Source organism: Xenopus tropicalis, chromosome 3, assembly GCF_000004195.4.
Source record: "Xenopus tropicalis strain Nigerian chromosome 3, UCB_Xtro_10.0, whole genome shotgun sequence".
NCBI lineage: Eukaryota > Metazoa > Chordata > Amphibia > Anura > Pipidae > Xenopus > Xenopus tropicalis.
Genome location: NC_030679.2, coordinates 129,257,917 through 129,264,723, shown reverse-complemented (window position 1 = coordinate 129,264,723; position 6,807 = coordinate 129,257,917).

Below are 6,807 nucleotides of genomic sequence, written 5' to 3'. Positions count from 1 at the left end.
CTGCAGAGTGCCATTGAGCCCTATGGGAGACTTTCCTTGGGCCGGGTTGGAGCTGCAGAGTGCCATTGAGCCCTATGGGAGACTTTCCTTGGGCCGGGTTGGAGCTGCAGAGTGCCATTGAGTCCTATGAGAGGCTTCTAAAATCATGCACTGAAGTCAGAAAGGTTTTCCTGCCATTTACGATCGTTCAGATATGAAATATTTGTGACTATCAGATTGTACCACAATATTTTCGTATGACCATGATCCAAAATTTTCGTACTTTAAGCGCACATCAGAAAATATTGGATTAAATACGAATTTTTTGTATTGTGCTTTTGGTTGGTCCGAAAATCCTACTTTGATGAATGTGCCCCTTGGTGTTTAACCTGCAAACACATGTTGTGGGTCACAACATGTTTTGGGATGCTTTCCTTTGTCACATGAACAACAAACATTAAGGTGTTTAACCTGAAATACCCAAATGCCAAACTCCGCTGTATGCATATGCAAACACTTATGTGAACTAGATGCATGTGATACCAGCAAAGTTGCTGTGATTGTTCGTAATGAGTCCATGAAAATCCACAGTATCCTCCATGAAGTTTGGGGCATGTCAATAGCGCCTCCGCATGGAGAAGCTGAAACTGCAATATACATGACACATCTTTATTCAAATTGCACAAGAGCCGTCTTTATTGTAATATCCTAAGATAAGACATACATTTGTTAGTACAGGTATCGGACCCCTTATCCGGAAACCCGTTATCCAGAAAGCTCCGAATTACGGAAAGCCTGCCTCCCATAGACTCCATTATAAGCAAATAATTCAGAATTTTAAAACTGATTTCCTTTTTCTATGTAGAATTAAAACCGTACCTTGTAATCGATCCCAATTAAGATATAAATAATCCTATTGGATGGAAAACAATCCTATTGGGTTTAATTAATGTTTTATTTATTTTTTAGTAGACTTAAGCTATTGAGATCCAAATTACGGAAAGACCCCTTATCCGGAATACCCTTGGTCCCGAGCATTCTGGATAATGGGTCCTATACCTGTACAGGTATAGGATCTATTATCCGGAAATCCATTATCCAGAAATTTCCGAATTATGAGAAGGCCCTCCATTATACGTCCATTATAAGCAAATAACTTAAATTTTTTAAAATGATTACCTTTTTCTCTGTAATAATAAAACAGTGCCTTATACTTGTCTATGAAGATTCTCATTCATCCAGGTCATGATATACAGCAGGGGTCCCCAACCTTTTTTTACCCGTGAGCAACATTTAAATGTAAAAAAATGTTGGAGAGCAACACGAGCATGAAAAAAATTCCCAGGGGATGACCAGTAAGGGCTGTAATTGGTTATTTGATAGCCCAGTGATGACTGGCAGAATACAGGAGGCTCTGCTTGCCAGTACACATTGTCTTTATGCCTCCAAATCTTGTCTTGTAGTCAGAAATTCAAAAATCGAATCCTACTTTGAGGCCACTGGGAGCAACATCAGAAGGGTTGGTGGGCAGGATGTTGCTCACGAGCCACTGGTTGGGGATCACTGATATACAGTATATAGTAGAATTAAAGGAGAAGGAAAGGCAAAGTCACTTGGGGGTGCCAAAATGTTAAGCACCCCCAAGTGACTTAAATCGCTTACCTGGTACAACAGCACCAGCCCGGGGCACCTGGGGGGATGCGCTTCCTCCTTCCTGCTTGGTTTAGCTGTGACTATGCGGTAGGCGCATGCGCAGTAGAGTGAAAAGCCGACTTTTCTGTTAAAGTTCAGCTTTTCACTTTACTGCGCATGCGTGCGTGTGCAAAGGAGGAAGCGCTGCAGCTACCCCGGGCTGGTGTTGTTCTCTCCTAACAGGGGCACCAGCCCTGGGTACAAGGTAGTTGATTCAAGTCACTTGGGGGTGCCTAACATTTTGGCACCCCCAAGTGACTTTGCCTTTCCATGTCCTTAAAGTCAAAAACTCAGAAAAGTCCAGTTGTTTTAAACTTCATTCTACTAGATACTGTATACCTTGAACTAAGCTATAATTAATCCTTATTGAAAGCTAACCAATTCTATTGGGTTTAATTAATGTTTAAATCATTTTTAAGCAGGCTTAAGGTATGGAGATCCAAATTATGGAAAGATCCCAAATCTAAAAAGACCCCAGGTCCCAAGCATTCTGGTCAGGGTCGGACTAGGCTGCCAGGACACCAGGAAAAATCCCGGTGGGCCCCAGACCCGACCCATGCCGGTGCTCCCTCTGCCTGACTGTTCCTCCCCTGACGCATTAAATTTACGCACACTCAGGGGAGGACCGGTCCTCCAGCAGCAGTTGTACACCTAGTAGTTCCATCATTCCTTCAAAAGGCCTATGTGTAGTTTCCCAACTGTTACTGGAGATGGCTCAGAATTGCAGTTCAGCTACAACTAATAGGCCAAATATGTTCAGAAAAGGTTGCATTTAGAGCAGTGCTGTCCAACTTCTGTTGTACCGAGGGCCGGAATTTTTCCGACCTACGTGGTGGAGGGCCGATAATGGAAGCCAGTTTTGACCACTCCCCTTTTTGAAACTGCACCCACTTGAAACCACACCCATGTTATCACATGACCATACCCATATTAATGGTTGTAGTACAGCAAAAACCTGCCATACTCTGCCTGCCCTACCCTGCCTGTGTATGTGCCATACTCTGCCTGCCCTACCCTGCCTGTGTGTGTGCCATACTCTGCCTTCCCTACCCTGCCTGTATGTGCCATACTCTGCCTGCCCTACCCTGCCTGCGTGCCATACTTTCACTGTGCGTGCCATTCTTGGTTTGTGCCATACTTGGCCTGTGTGTGCCATACTCTGCCTGCCCTACCCTGCCTGTGTGTGCCATACTCTGCCTTACCTACCCTGCCTGTGTGTGCCATACTCTGCCTTCCCTACCCTGCCTGTGTGTGCCATACATTCACTGTGTGTGCCATTCTTGGCTGGTTTGTGCCAAACTTGGCCTGTGTGTGCCATACTCTGCCTGCCCTACTCTGCCTGTGTGTGCCATACTCTGCCTTCCCTACCCTGCCTGTGTGCCATACACTGCTTGCCCTATGATGCCTGTGTGTATGGCACACACAGGCAGCCTACAGTGACACAATGCTGGCACTGCTCCTACAGTCTGCACAATAACTATATATTAAAAAACTTTTTAATTGCAGTAGCACCTCAGTATATGTTCTTTTTGTAGTATGCAGGGATTATTTGTGGGTTTTTACTGCTCCTGAGGTGTGAACAGGGGAACAATGTGGGTGATTACAGCCTGAGCCTGAAGTGTGAACACTGCAGGGGGTGAACAATGCAGAGATTAAAAGGTGTGAACAACACAGGGGATTACATATTTAAACAATACTGAGGGATTACAGCCTGAATCTGAGGTAAGAACCATGCAGGGGGGCAGTTAATCACAGTACTGATACCATTTAAAGCTTACACAAGAGTAAGCCATCAAAGCAGCCAGACAGGTGGGGGGCCACACAGAGGGGGGTTGCGGGCCGCATGCAGCCCGCGGGCCGCCAGTAGGACAGCACTGATTTAGAGTGCCTTGCAGAGCTTCCAGTAGGCGAGGCCAATCAGTTCTTGGGGCAGCCGGCTGAATCCCCCCCAGACAAGCCCAGACTCACAGATAATTATGTGATTCTAAACTCACTGTTTGTGGTGCAAACTCTCTGTCCTACAGAGCCGTTAGGTCAGCTGAGATTATACGCTGAGTAGAACTGGATCAGGAGAATTAATATTCACTTCAAGGAATTTAAAGTGCACCTAGAGCTAATAGAGCTGGCAGTAAGGAGAAAATTTTTTTTTTTTTTTTCAAAAATACAGCCTCCGCCATTACTAGGCTGCCAATACTGGAAGTGCCCATGTTTGCCACCCATACGCATAATGAACAAGTGTCCCCGCTCACTCATTATATACATGTGTGTGATGGTAAGGTGGAGCGGTGCAGTGGAGCGGTGGATGTGATTCCCCCTCCTACGTCATACGTATTCGCATATTGAGCGAGTTTTGGCACTTGCTCATTATGTGTATGTGAGTGTCACAACATGGTGCTAGTGGGGGATATTTTTTAAAGAAAACCTATTAATTCCCCCAACCGGAGTGCAGGCTCTATTAGCCCACACTTGTGGTGGGGGAAACAATATGAAGGTGATAGGTGTCTTTTAATGATACAAATGTAATTAGGGGTGAAACCCAGATTCAAGGAGAATAGTATATTCACAACAGTACACACATATATAAAATGTTTCCAAATTTATGGAAGATTTTGTAAGTAGGGTAGACTTAAGGTCCTATATTTATAGCCTAAAACACCAATGCAAGCTCTAGCATGTAATGAGTTGCATTCCCCAGGACTCTAGGACACTTTTGATCCCTCTTATTCATTAGTTTACTGATCATTGGAGGAAATGAGCACCCCAGTGCAGCAGGACACTCACTATTAACCATGGGCTAGTGGCCAGGATGTTGTCTGGCACAGTCATGACAGGAATTAATGCAAATTGCATTGAGCGAGTGAAACCAGAGAGACAAACCCCTTTGGTCATAACCCATATGAGGTGCATCTTATCCCCACACAATACAAGGGTGCAAATAAAAGTCCCTCCTTGAAAAAGTATATGCCCCCCCAAAAACCTATGTGACCCAGCCAAAAGCCCCGAAGACCCTCATTTGCCACAGCTCTAGGGAGGGTCCATTTTCCCCTACTTGATGGCCATAAGGGCTACAGGGACAAGGGTCTTTAGATGCCACTAGATGCCTCCTAGCCAGGGAAGGTCTTTTCCCTGGGATTTAACAAACCTTTACCGAAAGCCACTTGCTTCTCCAAGGAAGAGCCAAGTATAGGGGTGTCACGCAACACCCCCTAGATCATGACGACTCTGGAGCCCCAATAACAACCACAAATTCCATTGAAGAAAAATTGCAGATAACAAAATAAATAAAAAGCACCTTGGGCTTTGCAACCTGCTGCCCCCCTGGCCAGACGACCAAGGTATTTAGTCCACCAGAAGGAACAGAGACCAGACTTCAACCAAGAATAGCCACTACACTAGAAAAGGATATCTGATAGTAGATTTGGTATTAGTATTCTCCTGTACTGGTGTTCTGTACTAGGCAATATTCAGTACAGTCAGTCTTATGGAACCTGATCCTTGCATACAGATCCGTGCATCTAGCGTATGCGCATGTGCCTTTTGTACACTTGCTATTTCATTGTGAGACCGGTAAAACCAGTTGTGAGGCTGTGAAACAGCAGGGTGGGATAGTTATCAGCCCTTGGAGTAAAGTTGAAGACTGTATTCTGGGTGTCACATTCCTCTATATAGAAGATTCTAGGGCTCAATTACATCAGCAGATGTAGTGGGCAACTTGTGCTTTTCCCCGCAGTGAGCTGCCTTTAAAACTACTGGACCTCCAGGGCTCTGCCCACTTCCCTATAGTTGTGCTCAGCGTCGATCAGTCCTTCCTGCTTTCTGTTCTAAATTGAGGGCAGCTGCACCTTTTTCTACACTGTGCTGTGCAAACCCTGGCACTACTGTCACCTCCTGACCAGGCGGTAGCTCCTGGGATCCCTTAGCACCCCCGCCTATAGAGATGCAGCGCACTTGCCACTAATGATTCTGGCACAGAGGTTATTCGCACACCTAATGCTGGAACTGACGCAAGCAAACTCTGGAACTGAAGCACTGCGAAAATATCTGGCACAATTGTGGCCAATTTACAGCAAAGTGCATGCACAGTTGCATCCATTTTGACTATTTACACACAGTTGTGCCAGAGAGATAAATGATGAATTTCATTGGAGACAAGTGTTGATTGCATGAAACCCAGTGTAAAGCCAAACAGAGCCTTCTACAGGCTGCCAGTCTACATAGGGGCTACTAAATAGCCAATTATAGCCCTTATTTGCACCCCCAGGAACTTTTTACATCCTTGTGTTGCTCCCCAACACTTTTTCCATTTGAATGTGGCTCACGGGTATAAAAGGTTGGGGATCCCTGGTATAAACCATCAGAAAAAATGAAATCACAAACTATTATTTAGTATTCCACAATTGCCACAAGGTGTCAGTATATATAAACTGTAATACATTCAGTTTTGTGCACCCACAGAATCGTACGGCAGAAACAAGTCTTTAGGGCTGTTTGCTTTTTGTTATTTTGTTATTAAATCTACACTGCATGTATTCCATGCCTGCTGTGAATAAGTCATTAGGGCCCATTTATACAGTATCTGCAGACACAGGAGACAACTTGCGCTTTGCCCCACAGTGACTTGTGTCTAAAACCACTTGGTGTCACCTGTGTGACCTAATACATGATGCTTATAGAAACAGAAGTACCAAACAAGCAGGGGCGGGATAGCCCAGTTGGAAGAGAGTTTAAATCTAAGGGTGCAAGTCCCTGCTTGGGCGAGACAGCTGGCATCATACACACTTGTGGAGATATAGGCTATATGCCCTGGTGACATTTTTCCAAGGATCTGGCACAGTGCTTTTATAGGGTTAGCCAACATAGGAAAGCCACAATGCATAGCAAAGTGCTGGCTTTTGTTTCTTTTTGTGGCTTTTGTTTTCCCGTGGCTGGCAGGGAGTTACACCTACTTCAGTTGCACTCAGGGCCGGATTTCTCTCCGGTGCGCCCCGAGGCCGCCCCTGTGGGAGTCCCCCATGCGCATGCGCGAACGCGCACCCCGGTGCGCATGCGCGAACGTGCCCCCAATGCGCATGCGCAAAGCGCCAGCTCCCCATTGCGCATGCGCGAACGCTCTTTTTAACTCCCATACGGAGCAGT